The sequence below is a fragment of the Halichoerus grypus genome, chromosome 8 (assembly GCF_964656455.1).
Source record: "Halichoerus grypus chromosome 8, mHalGry1.hap1.1, whole genome shotgun sequence".
Lineage (NCBI taxonomy): Eukaryota > Metazoa > Chordata > Mammalia > Carnivora > Phocidae > Halichoerus > Halichoerus grypus.
The window spans coordinates 121,514,353-121,538,568 of record NC_135719.1 but is presented as its reverse complement, the minus strand read 5'-3'; the positions used below and the strand labels follow the sequence as shown (position 1 = coordinate 121,538,568).

Below are 24,216 nucleotides of genomic sequence, written 5' to 3'. Positions count from 1 at the left end.
TTTGACATTGCTATTTGACATTGAACTTGGAGGTTTTAGCCAGGATGATTAGGAGGGCACAAAATGAAATAAGTATCCAGATTGGAAAGGAAGAAGGAAAACCAACAATCTTTGTAGATGACATGATCTTGTACAGACTCTATTGTAAGGAATTCACTAATAACTACGATAAATGAGTTTGGCACTCGAAGGGGAGTGCTGTTAGGATTTGGTAAGGCTAAGCCTCTAAGGCAGGGAATGTTTCTTTTTAATCCTGCCTGATCTCTCTTCTCTCCACAACAGCAAGGACAGTGCTTTATGAACTGACCTTATGTCTTTCCTGGTCTTTCCAAGTCCCTGGTAAGGAATGAACGTATCAATTTAAGACACTGATGTCTTGTGCCTTTGGGAATCCATTCGAGCATTTCAATTTACAATACAGTTGATGGTTATGTTCTATTATTGTCCCTGAGTTCCCTATCATAGGGAAAACTCAGTTTTCTGATACAAAGTATTAGTAATCTATGTAAAATTTACTAAAGATTTCATAGAGAAGAGAGAAATCCCCTTATTAAATTTCTCTTTCCCACAAAGTCCATCATGGGCAGCCCATCCTTTACTCACTTGGCCATTTCCTTATGTAGGGCCCAGCCTTGATGGATCCTGTTTTTCTGTTTCTGGATCTTCTCTTGCTCTTAATTCCTTTCCTTCTCTCTGTCCCCCACACTCATTACTTTCATATGCACAGCAAGTTAGCTTTTCCCCAGCTCCTGCAAACCTGCACACCCATCCCCCAATCCTCTGCAAATAAGCTCTTTTCCGTCACAATGAGGAACCATAGTGAGGAACATTACACTCTACAAATTAAATATACACTTACTATCTTGGGAAAATTATTTAACTACTTGGCTCAGTTTCCTCACGTGGAAAATGGGAATAACAGTAGCAATGTAATAGAGTTAATGTGAGTTAATTATGTAAAGTTTAGAACAATGGCATGGGGAAAGTACTCAGTAGATATTAGCTATTATTATTAAATAATTAGGTAAGAATTATTAGTGACAACAAAATTCTTATCAGAATGTCACATCTAGGGGCACCTGGGTGGCTCATTCGGTTGAGCATCTGACTCTTGGTTTCAGCTTGGGTCATGATCTCGTGGTTGTGGGATCCAGCCCCGTGTCAGGCTCTGAGCTTGGCTTGGAGTCTGCTTTGGATTCTCTCTCCCTCTCCCTCCTGTTCTCTCTCTCTCTGAAATAAATAAATAAAATCTTTAAAAAAATGTCATATCTAAAATAGTATTTTAATGACATTGCCCAGCCGTCTATTAATAGCAATTAATTGTGTGTGGAAAGCTCTATCTGCATGATCTTACATGTCTCTTCTGCAAACAGCAAAGTTCAGTGGGAAAACATACAAATTGATAAACCTGAATTGGAATCTTGTCAGTTTGTCAGATTATAAGCCGTGTAATCATACACAGATTACATAACCCACTTCAGTCTCAGTTAACTCACTTGTGAATTGGGAGTTTTGTAGTTGTCTGTGTCAGTTAGCCTAGGTGACTAGGTATGCAAGGCACTCAGTAGAGAAAGAGGCAAAGAAGATAGGTGATAAAGGAGTGGCTGTTACTATCATTGACTAGTAGATGAAAAATAATTTGCTTACAGATGATAGACATTCCATCCTAAGTCTTTGCTTCAGATAATTCGTTAAAAACTTTTTCCTGTTTGTTTTCTGCCTTTTGATCCTTAAATAGTGTTTAACCTGCTGGATGTCTCAAAAAATGGTGGGGGAACGTAGACAAGAGATTTCTGCGGTGGGATTTTTTATTTCCTCTAGACTGTGAGAATGGAGACTAGACTTTGAGGACAAAAAGGTTGAGAGGCATAACTGGTCTGTGATGCTCCCAGCAGAAAGCCTTAGAGTCACTGCCTAACACCACCAGAGGGCGTGCGAAGACCACACAAGACTGAATCCCCCCCCCCGCCCCCCCCCCCCAAGGCCAGCTCTAGTGTAGGCCTGCACTCTCTACAGGGGGTCGCATAATTATGAATCCTGACTTGGTCTGTCTCTGCATTCTCCCTTTAGATACTATGGGACCAGGAAATTCCAGGCTGCGTGAATTGCCTTGGCAACCTCAGCTACTGCATCCCCTTTGTGCAGAGCTGCCTCCCCAAGGACTGACTGATGCCTTTAGCCCAGCAGAACCATAAACCCTGTACTCCACAACAAGGACACAACAAACCACAGATGAGAAAATCTTCCACATCTGGTGCTTTGAGGAGCTGCCAACCAGCTGGGCTCTACTCTCTTTCTTCATCTATTTCCTCTGCCTTCATGCTTCGTGCTCTGCTTTCTCCTGTTTTTTCTCACCTCCCTTTTCCTTGCCAACGTGGATTAACCACAAGAAACTAGGGCTCCTGAGCATCAGCTGCCTCTAGGCAGTAATAATCAGTTCTTCCTGCTGGTCCATTGAACCTGCCTCTCCACAAACATACTGACACACACATACACATACATACATGTGCACACACCCAGGTGTGCCAGCTGATCCCCACATGGTGGGAGCCTGAGTGGGAAGGGACCATCTGGGACAGTGGCCCTGGAAGGTAGCTCTGAGGCCTGCCCTCACCATAAGTTGCCAGTCTGTATCATATCACCAGGGGGCATGTTTCCTCCTATGCTGTGAAGGAATGATGTCCTTGCAAATGCATTTTCCTTGACCTGGAAAATCTCTTTTGGGTGAATCAAAGTTTTCCTGAGGCATTGGGAGAACAAGAAACAGTGCTAGGTGAATACATGCTAAAAAATGTTTATTGAATGAAGAATGTTAAACAGGCTCCACGTGGTGTAGTTCAGGCTCCTCTAGTGGGAAGTACAGAGCCAGAAGCTTTGATCAGCTTTGGCCCACTCTGGCTGCTTTTTTTCCAAACCAGGGAAGAAACTGCCTTTGAACAAACAAAGTGTGCCACAGAACTCCTTAACAGTACCAACTTGATCAAGGCTCCAGCATAGAAGACACTTATTAAAATAATCTACATCATCATTAATTCAATGAACATTTATTAAACACTTGCCATACACTAGGGACTTGTATAGATGTTGGAGATTCAAATAGTAAGACTCTCCTCTTCATGTTGCTTATATCCTTATATACACTGACCCTTGAACACCATGGGTTTGAACTGTATGGGTCCACTTACATGCTGATTTTTTTCAGTGTAGTACTGTAAATATTTTCTCTTATTATTTTCTTAACATTTTCTTTTTATTGTAAGAATACAGTATAATACATATAACATACAAAATATGTGTTAATTGACTTTATGTCATTGGTAAGGCTTCCAGTTAACAGTAAGCTATTAAGGGTTTTTTTGGGGGGAGGGAGTCAAAAGTTACATGCAGATTTTTGACTACATGGGGTCAGTACCCCTAGCCCCTGTGTTGTTCAAAGGTCAACTGTTTAGTGAAGGCACTGACTCTCTACATTAAAAATAATAGACTGATAAGTGCTTTGTGATATATATGAGTCATAGGTTCTGAAGAGGGATTAATTTAACACTGCCTGCAGAGTCTGGAGGCTTCATAAACCTGGTTTCCCTGGAGGTGCATTTTGTACTTGTGGAAGTTCACAGAATACTCAGAGAATGGTGTCTCCCTCTAGATGGAGTATGGAGTGAATACTAGGGTATACAGGCAGGAAGGCAGCCTTTGACCTCAAAGTTATAGTACAAAAGGCTTGAGATTGCATGCTAAGAAGATCAGCATGAATGCTGTAGGCAAGGGCAGGAGAATCCCCACTCTTACATCTTTTCAGTAACTTCAGCAATGTCAAAGATGGACTTGAAAATCACAGTTTATTTCCTCTCTCCTACCCCATATTTGACCCTGTAGTCCACTCATGTGGACATGAGTGTTATTGGAGCAGCCTAAAAGCATTGGAGACTGCTTAGGAACACTTTAGTAGGTGAAAAATAATAGGGGATTAAACCAGGGACGTTTCAGTGGCAAGAGAGGCAAGGACAGATGGGAAGGTTTCAGGGATAGCATGGGAAATGTTACTCCATGTCACCTTCACTCTATACTATTATGTCATCTCAGATAGTACTTGATAGGTGAGGCTTTGTCTCACTCATCCTGGCAAATGGTACATGTGGGGGCTGTGCCCTAAACTGCCAAATGCATACGTTCATTTGTGTGCCCGTTTAACTGCCAGCTTTAATCTGTTTTCATCTCTGTGTTCCTTTAGCCTTTCAATGATCCACAAAAAGGTGTGCTGGAGGGTTACTGAATGAGTAGAAAATACATTCATAAATGACTGGATTACAGGCCATCTGGCAGCAAAAGCAGTGCTATTAAAGGTCCAATGATAAGATATTACACTGATTACCATTCGACCTAACCATTCACAGCACTTAAAAATATTTTTTTTTTTATTAAGCTGGCAAGCTCCCCATCCCACAAATAGCCACAGAGCCTAGAGTACTGGTTTCAAAATAATTTTTTTTTCTTACCTGATTTTAACGAGTATCTATGTGCAAGGGAGTGTTCTAAAAAGACGTTAGTCCAGAACATGGGGGTTTCCATATCAGCTGACAGCGAACCCAATTCAAGTCTCTAAATCCCAATCGCTGGCCGACGCACCGGAACCAAAGCGTTGACGCTTGAGTTTCCGGGCGGAGGCGCCAGTATGTTGCGATGGGCCGATTGCTTTTGCCTGGCGGAAGTCTATCAGGAGAGGACCGCGAACGCCGGGGCTGCGGAAAGGCGAGCGGTGTATGACGTCCTCGTCGCCTGGGAGCTTGAGCTGCTGAGATTCGGGAGGCCACGCTAGCTCTGTTGGGGCGACCAAGCGGGTTGGAGAGTTCAGTCGTGTTTGCACACGCGCCGATGCGAGTCCCCTTGTTGGTGATGGAGAGGTGAGAGCAGAGAGACCTGAGGAAGAAGTGTGAGGGCGGGATTCTGGAAGGGGTGGGGTCGTGATGCGGGGAAACTGTGATTCGCGGGGCGGAAGGCAGGGACCCTGGCGCTCAAGGGATGTCCGGCGGGGTGGGTGTCTTCAGGCAGTCCTCGTCGAGGGTGGCCCTTGCAGGAGGTAACAAACTGATCCTACGTCAGAGCCAGAGTCTAACCCAAGTGTGGGTAGTTACAGAGCCTGCGGACTGCGGTCACTGGGCCGAAATGTAGTTCCTTAATTGCGCGATTTTCGGAATCTGGGTGCGTCAGTTTCTTAGTTTGTAAAATGGACTTAATCCCTATTTCACATAGTTGACTTAAGGATATAAAAAGAGTTCAGCACAATGTCTGCCAAATGGTAGGGACTCCAGAGTAGTTACCGCCCTGTTACTCTTTGTGTACTTACAGCTGTTTTTATGTACCTTAGTATATTACTGCTCACAGGATACTCGTTTGTGTTCTCTACGTGTGTTCCCTTCTACACTGAATGCCCTGAGAGTGAGGACTTGTTCCATTGCTCAAGGGAGTACAAGCTGACTTTGGTGTGACAATGGAAGGATTAGGTCTTGGAACCAGTTAGACCTCAGTTGGAATCCAGACAACTCCTTTGATTTGCTTAGTGGCCTTGGGCAGGTTGTTTGCTTTTGCATTCCTCAGTCTGGTCCATAAACACAATAATTTGGATAAAGCTTTGGACTGGGAAGTAGGCCTTCCAATCTGAGTGAAGTCCAGTTATACTAACGAGGCCATGGACAAAGTCCACTTAATTGTAAACACAAAGTGGTCTGTGTTTGGGAGGGATTATAAAATTTATCTCTGGTGGCCTGTGAAATATACGGATTGCCCTGTTGGCACAGTTGGAGTCAGACAGAAAATATTGGATTCAGTGCTCTTAAACCCAGCAAAATTACTGGAATGAACTCAAGTGCTGCATCCTCTTTCCTTGTGGCAGTGTTACGTAAAAACAGCATGTTGTTATGTATATTCCATAATTACTGTAACATCTTCAAGGTGGATTATATCTTCTGATAAATATTACTAATCTTTATAGAACAGCATTCAGAAGACGGTTTTAAAGTAACACGGATACACTTAATTTTCTCCTCAGATGATGCTCTTGAAAAAATAATGAATTTGATGCTTCAGCTTCTCTGTCTGTTCCCTCAATTTCCCCTGCTGATAGCATCAGTGACCCACTACTTTCTAAATCTAATATTTTTTCATCTTTATCCACCCTGACTGTTCTATAGTATATGCTACCAAAGCTGACTTCCTGCTTTTTGAAAACCATGTTGTCTTTCGTAAACCCATTGTGCTTGCTTTCTTCTCCACCCCCCTCCTCCTCTTCCTCCTCCTCCTTTTTTGTTAGGTTGCAGTCCTTTCTCATTTTCCTTCATGATTTTTTTTTTTGGTCTGTCCATTAATCTGTATTTTTCAGGACTCCCTCCTACATACTTCTATTTCTACATGTCCAAAACCACACTTGAGTTATTTTTCAAGCTTTGTTCTTCATTCTACAATATAATATATAATATTCATCTATATATATATTCATCTTCCTCAGCCCCCACTATCAGAATTCACTAAGATCTTAGTTTGTCTCTTAAATGTCTCTGTTCTATCACCTAATAATTTTTTCTACTACTTTGCTTTAGTCCTCAGTCATGTCTTATATTCCTACTCATATTCTCATATTTCCTACTCACTGGGCAGGAATTGTGAATGCCCTGGGACTAGGATTATCTTGAGGCTTCTTCATGCACATACTTAGCTTCTAGCCTAGAATGGCTGTCATGGTATCTACTCATGGCCCCTCCGTGTGGCCCCTCCATGCTTCTCATAGCATAGACCATTCTCCTAAGGGAGTGTTCTGAAAGAGAGTATCTGGAGACTGAGTTCCAAGTCAACCAGGTAGAAACTACTTTTACTACTACCACTACTATTACTTCTTTCTTCTTCTTATCTATCTATCTAGACTTGGAAGTAACCCAGGTTCATTATTGTTGCATTCTATTAGTTACATGCAAACCGCTAAGGCCAGCTGAGCCCAGGTTCAAGGGAGGAGAATTAGACTCCATCTCTTGATGGCAGAATGGCAAGGTCACCTGGCATAAGAGAATGTGGGATGGAAGATACCTTCAGAAAATATCATCTGTCAGATATATGCAATACACGTGTATATATTTGTGTGTATACCTCTATATATACCCAGCAGTAGTTTTCCCCCCAAAGAACAACAGTATTAGTAAATTGGTCTAAACTGGTTTTCTGTTATTTTAGGGTAATCAGTGTGTATCAGTCGCTTCCTTCTTACCTCCCTATTACTTTTGTAGTAGTGTACATGGCTGCTACACACAAAAACATATCTTTAGACCAGGTAACCACTGTGCAGGCAAAATGACAGTTGCCACTTTAAATACTTGGAATGGTGGGTCTACCCAGCTTTTTACCTTCAGTAAGTCAACCTTCATAAAGAGGAAAGTGATGGGGCTTCTCAGCCCTCATCACTAGTCACAGAATAGAGAACAGGTGTCTTCTTTCGCCCTGTAATTTCAACATGATACATGTAATTTCAGTTTACTGGGGTTTCCCTAGAGCCCATTAGCATATTACCATTCCTTTTTTATAGTGCGCTATTTCCAGGATTTCAATGAATAACCACTCCCATGTGCTTTTCACTATTGGAGGAACGTTCCTGTCACGTGTTTAAAATTATATTGATAGGTAGTCAGATGCAATTTTGAATTTGACACAAGGACTTTGGAATTGCTATGGTGGTCTCCTAATGTGGGCCTACAGGGCCAGAGAGAAAGGTGCCTCAGTCTGGTTAACCTCAGTTTGCCATACATGGTTAGGTTAAGAGAAGGTTTCAGCAATGAATGACATTTCTCATTTTGTCTACCTCCTAGGTAACCCTACTTGTCACTGGCAGTTGCAACTCCAGACATACACGTGTCTCTCAGTATCCTCTCGGCACACAGTGCTTCCCAGACTCTGTCCCACTTCCACATTTTTTGGTAATATCTGTGTGTCATTTTACTATCTGTATTAGTTTTCTACTGTTGTGTAACAAATTACCATAAACTTAGTGACTTAAAACAGTACAGATTTATTATTTTACAGCTCTGGAGGTCAGAAGTCTGACAAGAGTGTCACTGGGCTAGGATCAGGGTGTTCTCAGGGCTGCACTCCTTTCTGGAGGCTCTCAGGGAAAATCTGTTTTCTTGCCTTTTCCTGCTTCTAGAGTCCATCTCCATTCCTTGGCTTGTGGCCCCTTCCTCCATCTGCAAAGCTGGCAATGGAGGGTGGTGCCCTTCTCACATCTGATCATATCACTCTGACCTTTTCTTCTGCTTCCCTTTCCCACTTTTAAGGACGGTGACTCCATTGTGATCACCTGGATAATCTTCCTATTTTAAGGTAAACTGTTAGCTACCTTAATTCTATCTGCAACCTTAATTTCTTTTTGCTCTGTAAGATAATATATTCAGTTCGGGGCGCCTGGGTGGCTCAGTCGTTAGGTGTCTGCCTTTGGCTCAGGTCATGATCCCAGTGTCCTGGGATCGAGCCCCGCATCAGGCTCCATGTTCCGCGGGAGGCCTGCTTCTCCCTCTCTCACTCCCACTGCTTGTGATCCCTCTCTCACTGTGTCTCTCTCTGTCAAATAAATAAATAAAATCTTAAAAAAAAAGATAATATATTCAGTTCTAGTGATTAGAATGTGGACATCTTTGGGAGTGGTGGGGGATTATCCTGCTTACCACAAGGAGATTTTATTATTTTGGAGAAGTCCTATCTGAGTATGATAGGAAAAATGTAGAAATACCTCACAAATAACAATCATCATCATCATCATAATCTTTCATTAAAAAAATTAAGACATCTGGGACGCCTGGGTGGCTCAGATGGTTAAGCGTCTGCCTTCGGCTCAGGTCATGATCCCAGGGTTCTGGGATCAAGCCCCACATCGGGCTCCTGGCTCAGTGGGGAGCCTGCTTCTCCCTCTCCCTCTGCCTCTTTCCCTGCTCATGCTCTCTCTCTCTCTGTATCTCTGTGTCTCAAATGAATAAATAAAATCTTAAAAAAAAAAAAAAATTAAGACATCTTAAATATGTTTGAAAAGCAAATGATAAGCTTATGCATATATATCAACTCACTAAAATAGTTAATGATATAAAACTATACACAAGTTACCACTTAACACAAATTCTTTTCAAACTTAATAATATCCAAAGAAATATGAGTCAGTGAGAATTTAAATAGTATTTTCTACTTGTTGGATTGTCAAAGATTAAAACACTTACTAATGTGCAGTTAGTGAAATGATTAGTGAAAATATGCACAAATATGCGCACTCATTCATTGTTGGTATTAATAAGTTTGATGTGAATTTGATAAATTTATCAAAATTTAAAATGGGTATCCCTTTGACCTAACATTTCCACCTCTGTGAAGTAAATATTCAGATGTTCTTTACAATGTTATTTGTAATTTTGAAGAAAAGAAAAAAGGAGGTAGTTTATATGTTTAAAAGAAAGCTTTGACATTTATGTATTCATATATGTTAGAATGATATCCATCGCTTTAAAAATGTATGAGTAGAGGACTTCTAGTTCTGGCCAAGATGGAGTAAGAGTATCCCCTAGTACTCCCTCTTAACAACTGAAATCCCTGGACATAATACAACAAATATAGGAAGATTCTAAACAGGGGAAAAGAAGATGACAGACTGCCTAGGAATCTCATAAAATGCAGTTAAGAAATGAGATGAAGTAGTCATCTGGCTTTGGGATATTGCATACAGATCTTTTGGTAAATAACAAAATATATTAAAAACAATTACTTTATGACAAAGTCAGACCTTCCTAGGCCTCTACAGAGTTACTCCTTACTTTTGGAATTGACGCCCTGTAGGCAGGATGGCTAAAACCAGATGACAGTCCCTCAGAAGTCCCATGCTTCTGAAGAAACACTCTTATAAAAGCTATTTGTAAGTAGGTAACAAATCTCTAGTTGTACTTGAAAGGCATTGACATAGAAGTTGTTGGGACCCTTGGCTCACATAGCAGCTTCTGAGGAAATCCTTTTGAAAAGCAGTGAAATTTAAATTGCTCAGAACATGATGACAGGGAAGGAGTTTGGGGATTCTGGAAAAGAGGAGTATGTGAAATGGATCATAGGCTTCTTGAGCAGGGCATGCCAAGGCAAAGAAGAGGAGGGGTGGGGTGATTACAGTGGAATCTATCTTTCTGGATCATTTTATTCATTTGTATCACCTACTCAGTCTTTGGAAATGTATTAATTCACTTTGGAATGACCCTGGGAATCAAGAAAACTACTCTCCAGTTCTACAGGATTTCTATTTCAATTTTTGAAATACTGAAAATAGATTGAATTTCCTTATCAATTCCTTTACAAAACCAGTTTTCTTCAAAACATCATGTCCTTGTTGTGCCTTCCCTTCTTCAACTTTCCCACTCTTTATTTCCATCCCTTTTCCTGTGGGTCTTCCTGTTCAGCAGCAACAATCCACTGCTTTACTGAGGAGCAGATGTGTTGGTGCCCAGGATCCAGTGTTGGTGGTATCCATCATACAAGCTGCTGTGTCTGGGCCTGTCAGCGGCAGTGGCCATGTCTACCCTGGACCGTCTGGAGCTGGGTGTGCTCTGGCTTCATGGTTACTATACTTGGCTCTCTGGCTTTCCCAGATTGTGTGAGCAGCTTAGATCACTTAGAACCTGTTTCATACTTGAAAGCAATAACCTAGACTGATGTAAACATTTATAAAGCATCTGCTTGCTGACAGGATCTGGTGCTACAGAAATGACCAAGATACGGTCCTTTTCCTCAAGGAATTTGCAGTGGAGTTGGCGCAAACTGACAAAGAGAGAACTACAGGACCTCTAGTAGCAATAGTGATAGACCAGGTGATTCAGATCAAACTCTGAGAAAACCAGAAAATGTAAGTAAAATTTACAACAAAAAAATCTACTTGAAGGCATAAGAGATATAACAAGATAGAGAATAATTAGCAGGCTGAGAATGGAGAGGAAAAAGGCATCTAGAGAGCTGAGCGTGGAATTTGGTGGTGTTTTTCCCCAGGGAGTGTTTCTGCCATAGGCTGAATATTTATCTCCCCCCAGATTCATGTTGAAACCTAATCCTCATGATGGGATCAGTGCCCATCATGGGACCAGATGATTAGGTCATGACAATGGAACCCTCATGAACGGGATCAGTGCCCCTATAAAAGAGGCCCCACAGAGCTCTCTCACCCTTCCTGCCATGTGAGGTTACAGCCAGAAGACTGAACAAGGAAGTGGGCTTTTACACTGAATTTCTTCGCACCTTGATCTCGGACTTTAGCTTCCGAAATTGTGAGAAATAAATGTCTGTTGCATGTAAGCCACCCAGGGTATTGTATTCTGTTATAGCAGCCTGAATGGACTAAGTTAGTTTCTAATTTTAGAAGTGGTAGCTGAGTTGCTAAGAGATTATGCAGTACTTACGACATCGTTGGGGGTATAATAATAAAAAAGTTGGAATCCAGAGCCCACCAAAAGGGGTACCTAGTAGACTGTCATGGCTTTGGATTGGACAGTTAGAGAGCTGCACTGACTGATACTTGGAGAAACATCCCAGAATCCATTCACCTTGAAAATAGGTTGGCAGTTCCTTAAAATTTTAAACACAGAGTTGCCATATGACCTAACCACTCATATACCCAAGAGAAATTAAAACATATATCCACATAGAAACTTTTACACAGGTATTCATAGTAGTAGTATTTATAATAACTAAAAGTGGAAATAATCCAAAGTATATAAGCTGATGAATGGATAAACAAGTGGTATATCCATACAATGGAATATTATTCAGCAATAAAAAAGAATGTAGTACTGATGCGTGCTACAACATGGATGAACCTTGAAAACATATGCTAAATGAAAAAATGCAGTCACAAAATGCCATGTATTTTATGATTTCTTTTTGTATGGAATGTCTAGAAAATGCAAATCTATGGAGACCAAAAGTAGTTGAGTGGTTGCCTAGAGTTGGGCAGAGAATGGAGAGTGAGTACTAATTGGTATGAAGTTTCTTTTTGGAGTGATGAGAATGTTCTAAATTTAGATAGTGATAAGGGTTACAGAGCTCTATGAATATACTAAAAACTCTTGAATTGTCCCTGAATTTGGATCAAGGTATTTTGGATTGCTGCTGCCTCTAGGCACTGGCAGAAAAAAAAAGTGAAATTCTCTCTGGAGAATGAAAACACTGTCTTAGGCCACAAGTTAATTAATTTTGCAAATGTAATGTTAAACAGAATTTTAAAAGAAATAACCAAGCACACAAAGAGACAACATAACATAAACAAGAACCAGTAGAAACAACAAATATTAGGTTCATGAGGACTCAAGCTATTGAAGTTACCAGCTAGAGACTTAGAAAACTGTGCTTAATAGATTTAAGATAATAAAAGACAAGATTTTTAATTTTGGCAAAGAACTGGAAACTAGGAAAGACATAGTAAATTTGAAGAGGAACCAAAAGATATTCTAATATGAAAAATATAACAAATATTTAAAAGTGAGTAGGTAAAATAATAAGAAACAGCACAACTGGACAGAAAATTACCAAACTGAAAGAAAGTTCTGGAAAAAAATATCCAGAAAAAACGTGGAGACATGAAATGATGAAAAATAGTGATGCGAAGGTAAAACACAAAGAAGATACCATGACAAGGTCTAACCTACATATAATTGAAGTCCTAGAAAGCAGGTATGAAATGAATGGGGCAGAAGCAACGTTTGAACAAACTAATGGTTGAGAATTTGCCAAATCTCATGAAAGATAACAAGCTGCAAATTCAAGAATTATTACAAACTACACGTAGAATAGTAATAGCAATAATAGTAATGCACATTATAAAAAATTTGCTGAAAACCAATGAAAAGGAAAATAACTATAAAAACAGCAATGGGGGGGTGCTTGGGTGGCTCAGGTGGTTAAGCATTTGCCTTTGGCTCAGTTCATGATCTCAGGGTCCTGGGATGGAGCTCCACATAGGGCTCTCGCTCAGTGGGGAGTCTGCTTTTCCCTCTCTCTCTGTCCCCTCCCCCACTCATGCTCTCTCCCGCTCTCGAATAAATAAAATCTTTAAAAAAAAAAAAAAACAGCAAGGGGGAGTATCTCTATTGTCTAGCATACTAATAGTAAAAATGGAGGGAAATTTTTTATTCTGATGCAAGTTTATCTATAAAAAGCCTGCAAAATATGTCGGGCTTAATTAATGGTGAAATGTTGAAGTCATTCCCTTTGAGGTTAGGTCAAGGATTACCACACTATCCCCACAATTACCAGTTATATTCAACAATGTACTGGAAGGGGCGCCTGGGTGGCTCAGTTGGTTAGGCGACTGCCTTCGGCTCAGGTCATGATCCTGGAGTCCCGGGATCGAGTCCCGCATCGGGCTCCCTGCTCAGCAGGGAGTCTGCTTCTCCCTCTGACCCTCCTCCCTCTCATGCTCTCTGTCTCTCATTCTCTCTCTCTCAAATAAATAAATAAATAAAATCTTAAAAAAAAAAAAAAACAAAGTACTGGAAGTCCTAGCCAATCTAGTAAGGCAAGAAAATGAAAATAATTGGTGACAGATTGGGAAGAAAATTTAAAACGTCATTATTTGAACATGATTGTGTGAAAAATCCAAAAAGCTCCACAGATGAGTTTTTAGAATTAATGAGTTTAACAACTTTGTAATTTAAGATCCATAGACAAGAATCAATTGTATTTCTATAAAGCAAGGTAAAAAATTGAAAGTTAATTTTAGAAACAATATCATTTATAATATTTTACATATTGCAACCCCATATTTTGCATCAAATAAAAGGTATTCAAGAATTCTTCACAGAAAATTAGAAAATTAAAAAGAAAAAAGAAAATTAGAAAATATTGAGGTTAAAAGTGACTTAAAATAAAAAAAAAATGGGATGCCTGGGTGGCTCAGTCGGTCAAGCGTCTGCCTTCAGCTCAGGTCATGATCTCAGGGTCCTGGGATCGAGCCCCGCATCAGGCTTCTTGCTCCGCGGGAAGCCTGCTTCTCCCTCTGCCTGCTCTGCCTGCCGCTCCCCCAGCTTGTGCTCTCGCTCTCTCTCTGACAAATAAATAAAATAAAAAGTGACCTAAAATAAAGGTAATGATACATACCATTTCATGGATTATAGGATTCAAAATCATACACATGTCATCTCAATCCAGCATGATCTATAAATTTAATACACTCCAATCACAATTCCAACAACTATTTTGTGAAATTTGAGAAGATGATTCTAAAGTCTATGTTGGAAATTCAAAGGTCCAGGATTTGCCCAAGACAGGTTAAGGTATATGTGCAAGGATAGATGAATAGATGAGGTAAAAAGTAAAGATTAAAGAAAAAAAGACCCATACATCTCAATACCTGATTTATGAAAAAAAAATTAAAAACATAGAGCACAATGTAAAGGAAGATTTAGATATATAGTGCTAGGACAAAGAAATATGCACATGCTCCAAAAAAGGAATCTTGATTCTTATCCCATACCACATGAAATCAGTATTCTATTAGCTGTATGTCTCCAGGTAAGAGATTTTATATTTCTTAGGTAATATTAGATAATACATTAATTCAGAGCAGAAAAATAATTATTAAATAGGATATAAAATAATTTACTATAAAAGAAAAAAAACTTTTTTAAAGACATATTTATTTGAGAGGGGGTGGTGGGGCAGAGAGGCTTAAGCAGCTCAGCACAGAGCCTGACAGAGGCCTCAGTCTCACAACCCCGAGATCACGACCTGAGCCAAAACCAAGAGTTGGATGCTCAACTGACTTCACCACCCAGACACCCCTAAAGGAAGATATTGATAAATTGGACAATATTAAAATGAAGAACTTAGGTTCATCAAAAGATAAGATTAAGAGAGAGAAAAGACAAGCTTTAAACTGGGAGGACTTTATTGCCACACGTAAAGTCATTAAAGGGCTTGTGTCCAGACTATAAAATGAGCTTCTTATGAATCAAAAGTAAAAGGACAAAGGCTTCACAAAGGAGGATATCCAAATTGTCAATACAAATGTGAAAAGGGCCCAGCCTCATTAATCAGAGAAAGAAATGCAAATTAAAACCACAGTGAGATACCACTGCATGTCTAGCAGAATGGCTAAAATATTTTTAAAAATAAGAAAATAGTAGGAATTGGCAAGGATGTGGAATACCTAGAAATCTCACATGCTGCTGGTGGGGTATAAATTGGCACAATTAATTTAGAAACAGAAATGTGTGCCTGTGCATGAAGATAAATGCATAAGATTGTTCATAGCCACTTAATTGCGTGATTCATAGCAGTAAAAAACAAATCAGCCAAAATGTCCATAATCAGTAGAAGGAAAACACGTGAGAAATGGTGAGGTGCTGACTGAGGCAGGGTAGAGACAGAGCAGAACAGAGGGGGGGGAGAGAGAAGCAAGATCTGAAAAGGAAGCTAACCAGATAGGAAGACAGTTTAGAAGGAGCAATGAGAAAGAGGGAGAAACCTCAGTGAGTGATCCCAAGATCTCTGAGTTGTGCTGGTTGCCAGTGGGGCGGGGTGGGGGCGGGGGGAGGTGGATAGAAGACAGAACGGGTTGATCTCCTTTTGTTCATTTAACAAACATTACTGAGCACCATTTATATCCTAAGCACTCTGCTAGAATCTCGAAATACAAATGTAAGAGTGCAGTCAGCTGAGTCTTCATTTGAGCTTTACAATAGCCTTTTGAATCCAGACAGTCATTTACATTTGACAGATGGGCTTTTGTGGCTCCGAAATGTCCTTATAGTTAATGGTGAATTTGGGACTCAACTCATGCCTTTTTGCCTCAGCCCTTTTTCTTCAGCCAAATGAGGTGAGATGTGGATGGGAACAGTGTGTGAGGCCTCAGAGGAGCACATTTCCCCACCCCAGAGGTACTTGCAACAACCAGAGATTCAAAGCACATGAACAAGCTTATGTTCAGTGTAGCCAAGCCAGGGTTACAGGGTGACCAGCCAGCTCTCCTCTTCCATGGGCTTCTGTAGCAACAACCATCAACTTCTTTCACTGCTCCTCCTGGTCTGGTTCATTCAGCCTTGATTCAAGTATTTCCCATGTATTATTTGGATGGCTACTAAGTAATGGACACTGAGCAACTTAATCAGAACCACCGCACACAAGCACAAACCCAGACACATTCTGTAGCCTCAGGGAGCTCTCAAAACTCTCAACCTGGTAGATTAAGACAGATCTATAAGCCAGTGAGGGAAATGGAGGTTTTGGGAGCTTTGAGAGACATAAGGGCATGGCATTGGGAGCACAGAGGAGGAAGTGGTCAATTCTGTTGGGATTTAATCTTGAAAAGCGGTAGTGTTGCTTTTAGGACAAGCCGATATTCAGGAAAGATAATAGCTCTAAGCCACAGAGCCAGCAGTCTGCTGTGTTTGAGGAAACTTTCTGAGATCTTGCTGTTCGCGTGGTTATATTAGTAAGCAGCTGATTATGTTGATATATAAGGCAAAATCAATATTCTTAAGGTGGCAGTATGAAGAGGATAAAAGACAAATGAGTATATGCTTCAAAGGAAGCTAGGTAAAAATCAGAGTAAAAACAAAACCCGTTTGGTTTTATCCTGAATGGCATCATACATGGAAATCAAGGGAAAAAAAGATTTTCAAGAAGAGAATGTTCACTGGCATCAGATGCTTGAGACTTTATGTGAGAAGAGACTAGAGGACTGGTTATTGAGTTTGGCCACATGAAAGTCACTTCAGAGGAGGATTGGGGATAAAGCTGTATTGGAATGGATTAAAGAGAGAGTGGGAAGTAAGGAAGTGAGAACAGGTAATGTGGGATACTTCCAAGAAGTACTTTGCAGTTAAGGGAGGTAGAGAATGGAGTGGAAGCTAGAGAGAAGACTAAATCGGTTAAGGTCGTATTATGGAGAACGTTTTTCACATTGGCAATGGAAACCCTTGAAGATTTCAGAATCATAAAATTCATTGAATGGGTAGGGTGGAAGGGACAGTAATAACTTGGAGAGGGCGAAGTTGATAGACCAGTGAGCAGATAGTCCAGGAATAAGGGGATAGGGATATGAACCTGGGTGGTGGCCACCAGGATGGAAATTAACAAACAGAATGAGGGAATTTTATTTTAAGATTTTTATTTGAGAGAGAGAGCATGCACGTGCTTGAGCTGGGGGAGGAACAGAGGGAGAGGGACAAGCAGACTCTGTGCTGAGTGTAGAGCGCAATGCAGGGCTTGATGTGGGGATCAAAACCAAGAGTTGGACGCTTAACTAGCTGAGTCACCCAGGCGCCCCATAACTGAGGGCCATTTTAGAAGAATAGTGATCTTTCCTGAAAGATTTTCAGCAAAATGCCCAAGTCATTTACTTAGAGACAAAAGTATGGAGCTGAAAGGAATCTAATCTTAATAGAAAAGGAAACTAACACCCAAGAAAGGAGTTAAAGCATATATCTTACATGGAAATAAATTATATTAATGTAGCCACATATGTTTATGTATTTATGCTTTGAGAACATAAAATGTACCTGAGGACACCTGGTTAGGGGTCCTGGGTAAGATCATCTGAGTAGTTTGCTCCTTGGTTTTCAGCCCCATCCGGCAAATGGTAGGACCTTAGGCTTTCTTCATTCATGTCTCTTAGGTGTTCCCAAAAGGGCAGGGCCATGGTACACATTAAAGTTCAGGAGGACATCAGTTTAGACTGCTGGGCTCATGGGGTGTTTGCTCTGCACTTCTGTTCTGTGGTCATCTTGAGTCTGTCACCTCTCACCCTCTCCTCTGCACGTGTGTGGTCCTCAGTCGGCCAACTCTCCCAACATTCCTGTTGTGGTGGCTTGTCCTCCAACTCTGGTTACGACTTGGGCACCTGCCCTCCATATTGCTGCCACCAGGGCCAGGTTGGCTCTTAGCTGCTGCTAAGACCTTGGACAAATTAACTTCTCTGTGCTTTTGATACCCACTTGGAAAATGGTAAAAATATTACCTCTTACCTTATAGGTTTCCCTTGAGTATTATTAAATTAATTAATTACTGTAAAACACTTAAATATATTAGTATTTAGAGAGGTATTTTTACAATATTATAATTATACTCACCTGATACTATGGATCAAACTAAATGTTGCCCTCAGGCTCTCTTCCTGCCCAAAAGAGCCCTACTCATAAGGTGTGTGTGTGTGTGTGTGTGTGTGTGTGTGTGTGTGTGTGTGTGTGTGTGTGTGTGTTGTAGAATGCTTTACTAAAGATTGGGAGAATGGAGGAATTTGCATTTCATTTGTGTCAATAACTTACAATTTCAGGGTATACAATTCTGTTCCTAAAAGTTTCTCAAAGCAGTTTAAATTTATTCTCCTCTCATTCTCTGCTTGTCCCACATTTTTCATCTTTATGAATGCAGAGAAATTGAGTGGTTTCTTCGCCTTTGGCTCTGCTGACTTGTGCTCTCAGGGTCTTATCATTTACCCCCAACCTGTTTATTAAGAATTTTCTTAAGCATGGGTATTTCCTTCTTCTGTGAGCATTTATCATGCAGTAGATACAGTTTCTAATGGTTCTCATGTATTCTTTAATATTGAAGTATGTTGAAAGCAGCCCAATGAATTATTTTATCATTTGAGCCATCAGTCTGGCTGTAGGTTTTCTGTAAATCCAGATTTTCACACCTTAGACTGCAAAAGTAATACAAGAAACTGTGAGCCACTAAAGAGCACAGATTAAATTTTTTCCATCTTCATGTCTACAGCAGTACCCAGTGGGTGTCTCAAAAATTGAGGTACACTTATAATTCATTGTCTGTCTTTTCAGTAGGAATGAAATACTTTCTTTGAGGAGAAGTCTTCAAGCTTGGTGCTTATTTGCAGTTAGTCAGTGTAAGGTTGCAAAATTTCTTCTCTACCATGGTGGTAAAGCAAATGATTCCTTTTGGGCTCAGCTCAGGTGCCAGAGAGACCCAGCTGATATTTATACTACTGCATAATCCCAGGAACTTTTAAACATCATGAGCAATTCTCATTCTTTTCACTCTACAGGACTTGAAATCTAACTTTATGTTACTGTAATAATTCCTCTTGATATTGAGTTTCTTCCTCTTGATATTGAGTATAGTAAAGAATTTGAATTTTCTACCAAGTGTAACAGTTTGACCATAGTTACTCCTCTAGTGGTGTATTCCTGGGAGAAGAATGGGAGAAGTGGTATCTAAAAGGGAGAAGTAACATTCTTTTCTCTGCAGACATAGTACTTCAAACATGGTAGATATCCCTTTTGTTTTCTTACACAGTTTTGTTTAAAATATTTTTGTAATGAAGAGTGCAACTCTTATTTTTTGATGTTTAACTGACATCTTTTAAGCCTCATCTCTCCCTCTTGGCATCTATCCCACATATGGGCAAGCTGATAAGAAAGCCTGAGTGATCTTTCCTTTGTGCCTGTGGAACTTCAAACCATGTGGAACTTCAAACCCTTGCTGTAATCACCCTCCCTAGTCACCCTAAAAACCTCAAACCAATCTTTTCCTGCTCTCTCAAGCTGTTTTTGAGCCTGCTTGGGAGCTACCCTGTTCTCCCCAGAAAGCCTTATTATATGATTAATAAGTCTTTTCATACCTTCCTCGTGTCTCTGTGCACATTTAAGTCAGATTTGAATAGGGGTCCATGCGGACCCAACAATGTATGTGCAACAATTTTACTAAATGTTTATTGCATACAAAAGAATGTTTTTATGTTTAAAGTATAAAAGCAGCAATTTTAAAAAGTTCTAGACCTATCACCCAACCTAAGAAATAGCATGTTACCACTATATTTGAAGTGCTTTTCCCTGATTTCATGCCTCACCCTGCATAAACCAGTTCCCTACCCTAACTTTAGCATCAAGGCGTTTGGGATATTTGATTATCACTCCCCTTATTTTATTTTTGCATTTTAACTACAGATATACATATTCCCAAGTTATATATTGTCTTGTATTGTGTGTTTATTTACTCAATATAGATGAAATCATGCACTATAAACTATTTGGGTAGTTTTTCTTGTTGATACTATGTTTAGAAGTTTGGATTCATACAGCTGCATGAATTCATATTCTCTATTATATGTCCATAGTGTGAACAAATTACAAATAATTTATGGATTCTCCCCTTATCTTTTGATCTTATGTATAATATTGCACAGTAAACATTCTTGTACATAAGCTGTGGTGAAAATGTGCAAGGGTTTCTCCAGCATATATGCCTAGGAGTGGAATTTCTTCATCATACAATATCCACGATTTAACTCTATTTGATGATGACAGATTGATTTCCAATTTCGTATCTAACTATTTGGATAAAACAATTTTTATGGCACCATTTATTGAAAGGCTCTTAACCCACTGATCCTTGTTATCACTTCTGTCATAAATCAAGTTTGCATATATGAGTTCTCTGTTCTGATATATCAATCTGTTTTTATATGTTTCCAGACAGGTACAATTTGGCCTTATGAAGATAGTTTAGTTATAAGCCTTGATATCTAATAGAGCAAGATTCCTATTTTATTCTTTTTCTTCAGGAGTGTCCTAACTATTCTTGGACCTTTGTTCTTCCATAGAAGTTTTGGAAACAGCTTCTTGAGTCACCAACCAAGAAAACAAACACCCAAAACTTCTTAGACTTTTAACTGGGATTGAATTGAATCTATAAATCAGTTTGAGGAGAAGTGACATCTTTGCAGTGTTGGGTCTATGTATATATAAACATAGCATAACTACCCATTTATAGAAGTCCTTCAAGAAAGTATGACCATTTTCCTCAGGAAGGTCTTACACATTTTTGGTAAGAGTTATTCCTAGCTACCTCATTTTTATATACTATTGTAAATGTAAATCTTTTTTCTCAGTTAGGTTTTATATTTTACAAGCTGTGTTTTGATGGTGTATTTAAAGGACTTGTATGTCTTGATTTTGATTCCAAATATAGTAACCACACAACATTGTCATTCCAGTAATTTATCTATAAATTGTTGTTTTTTTTCTCTACATCTTTGAATAATAACAGTTCTGATTCTTCCTTTCCAGTCCTTGTAACTTTTAACTCTTTCTCTTGCCTTTCACTGGCTAGAACCTCCCGCACAGTGTGGCTTCCTAGTGCTGGGAATGAGACTGGAGAATGGCTATAAATGGACATGAGGGGTTTTTAGGGTAATGGAAATGTTCTAAAATCAGGTTGTGATGATGGTTGTACAACTATAAATATAATAAAATTAATTTAATTATATACTTAAAATGGGTGAATTTTATGGTGTGCAAATTATATCTCAGTGAGGCTGCTTAAAAAAACCAAAACAACAATAAAAGCAGCTGATGTTCCATGACAGTAATCTGACTGACCGGCATCTGAACCTAGACCATTTGGTGTCAAGGTCCCGACTGGTTAGTCCCTGCATGTGAGGCTGCTCTGGTGCTTGCATAGCAGGTAGGATAGTGAAGGGGCAGGAGACCCTTGCAGACAAGTCACTGAATGGCTGCCATCTACCCAGACTGCAGTGCAGGTACCAACCGGCCGCAGTCACTGGCCACCACAGTACTGAGGTCGGGGACTCGAGTGGAGTAGCCATGGTGGCACAGATGAAGGCTCTCCGTGGGCACAAAAGCATGGCATCCCTCATCAAAACTGACCTTGCTGCTGCTTCCACCCTCCCTGTCAACCACAGACACTGACGCTGAGCCCTTTTAGTGTGTGACTCTTTGAGGAGACCAGCCAGTCACTTAGTGGCGCTTGATCACATCAGACCCCTTCCACCATGAAGGGACAGCAATTCATTCTGACGTGTTCTAAGTGTGCATTTACTTCTCCTGCCGGTATCAACTTGGTCAGTACCTCTACTCAAGGACTCGCAGCATATCTGATTTACTGACATGGGATCTCCCACTTACTGTCACTTCAGATCAAAGGACCCAATTTATGAAAAAAGAAGTTCTGCAGTGGATAGATGCCTGTGTGATTAACTGGTCCTCCTACACCCCACATCATCCATAAGCTGCTAGCCTCATAGAGCAATGAAATGGTCTCAGAAACACAGCTGAAGCAACAGTTTGGAGGTGATACCCTACAAAGGTATTCCTTCAGGATGCCGCATAAAGATTAAAGCAGAGGTTGGCAAACTGGTTCCAAGGCCAAATCAGGCTTGCTGCTATTTTACAAACATAATATTATTGGAATACAACCACACGCATCATTTACGTATTGTTTGTGGCTCCTGTCGTGCTAGATAGCAGAATTAAGTAGTTGTGTCAGAGACTGTATGGTCCACAAAGTCTAAAATAGTTACTGTCTGGCACTTTACAGAAAAAGTTTGCTACTTTTTCCTTAAACCACTGATGATTGTATGGTTCTCTGTTACTGCTGGGAACCAAGGAGTGGGAAGGATGGCTCTGTTCCAGCAACCCACTTGGGAAACTTTGGCTTCCAGTTTCTGAAACTTCAGGCTCTTTAGTTGAAGAACTAGAGGTCTTGGTTTCTGGAAAGGGGACACTTGCACTAGGGGAAACATTAATAGTTCCACTAAACTTAAGGCTGTGGCTGCCGTTGATCATTTTGTGCTCATTGTACCAGTAGACTGGCAAGAAGAGAAAAGAGTTACCATACTTGAAGGGGTAATTGACTTTGATAACCATGAGGAGGTGGGGTTGCTGCTATGTAATGATAGTAGGGAAGAATATATTTGTCACACCTGTGAACTGCTGGGGTGTCTCCTGGTAATCTGAACCTCAGTTTTCACTGTAAATTGGCAAGGAGAGCTCAACTGTGGCCAGACAACAGCATGGTAACCAAAATCTCAGACCCCTCAGGTGACAGACAGTACCGTGCAAGCCACCCAGACCAGCAGAGGGGCTGGCACAAGGTGAGGGGAATATAGACTGGGTAGTAAAGAAAGGAAATGATCAGTATCAGTTCTGACCTCAGAACCAACTGTGGCTGTGGAGACTGTAGTTTATCCCACTAACTTCTCTTTTAAGTTTTCGTAGAAATTGTGATCAATCAGAATCCTGAAGTTGCAAAAGAATGGAGTGAACCTAATGTGTAAAGCAAGTGACCTGAATTGTACAAGGGGGTAGAGCACAGCAGACAGTGTTGGTGCTCTGTCCAGATCTCCTTTTGTTGGCTCGGTGTACTCACTCTTCTCCAACAGCTGCATGTGATGCTACTGATGCACCCGCACCGTTTTCAAGAGGCTTGCCTCCGGGAGATGGGAGCAGCACCACCAGGAGATAGCTGGAAGTTACGCACTACTCATCCCCGTAGCAGCCTGTAAGCAGTGACTGCCTCATGCATGAGATGGAGGTGCAAAAACCTCGTTCCCCTGCTCTGAGGTGGGAAAGACCATGGTGTGGTGTATGCGTCAGAGCTCCTGGAGATTTGGGGCTGAGGCTAGACCCAGCTAAAACCACAGTCTTGCTTTGCTTCTGCCATTGGTCTCTTCTGTTGCCACTCATTCCCTTACAGATTTTTTTTTCCTTTTTCTTCTATAGTTTTGAGTTGTTTGGACCTTAAAAGATGCTGTTGATATGCGGATTGGTCTAAAACAGGCAGCCTGGGCTTGTCTTTGGGCCAAGATTTCTCATGTAATTATGTAATTTCTCTCTTAATAAAAAACTTGATTATATCTTTTCTCCTTTGTAAAGTTTGTTCTGTATTTTTCCCCTAATGTCTAAGGTTGGAATGCTTTTAGTTCATTAATTTTGAGCCTTTTGTGTTTACTTAGGAATATACAATTATCCATTTTCTTCAAAGTAAGACTTTAGCAGCATCTCACAAGTATTGAATATGACATTCTTTATCATTCAGTTCTGAGAATTTTCTGATTTCCATTATGACTTTTTTGACCCACAAATAAATTTTTAAATTTTCAAACACATGGAAGTATTTTCTAGTTGTCTGTTTGTTATTAATTTGTAACTTAATTTTATGGTTGTCAAGTATGTGTTCTGTATGATACTGATTTTTAAAAATTTACTGACATTAGTTTTATGCACTGTCATAAATACTGTGTGCTTGGAAAGAATGTACATTCTGCAGCTGTTGAGCACAGTATTTTACACACACACACATATGCTTTCCATTAAACTTGTTAATTGTGTTGCTCAGATTCTTTATATTCTTATTTTTTGGTCTATTTAATTTACTATGAGAAATTAGTTAAAATCTTCCTCTGTGATAGTG

The 24,216-nt window shown here is 40.2% G+C and overlaps 1 long non-coding RNA gene across 2 annotated transcripts; it reads left to right on the top strand.

Annotated features, from left to right (window-relative positions):
- Nucleotides 1-4,416: 4,416 nt before the first annotated feature.
- LOC144378866 (uncharacterized) lies at nucleotides 4,417-23,907 on the top strand. Of its 2 annotated transcripts, none has more exons than XR_013440755.1 (2): nucleotides 4,417-4,901; nucleotides 21,941-23,907. It is a non-coding gene; the product is annotated as an uncharacterized LOC144378866 (long non-coding RNA). The 2 variants fall into 2 exon arrangements; XR_013440756.1 differs by having other exon boundaries at nucleotides 20,567-23,907.
- The last annotated feature ends 309 nt before the right edge of the window (nucleotides 23,908-24,216 follow it).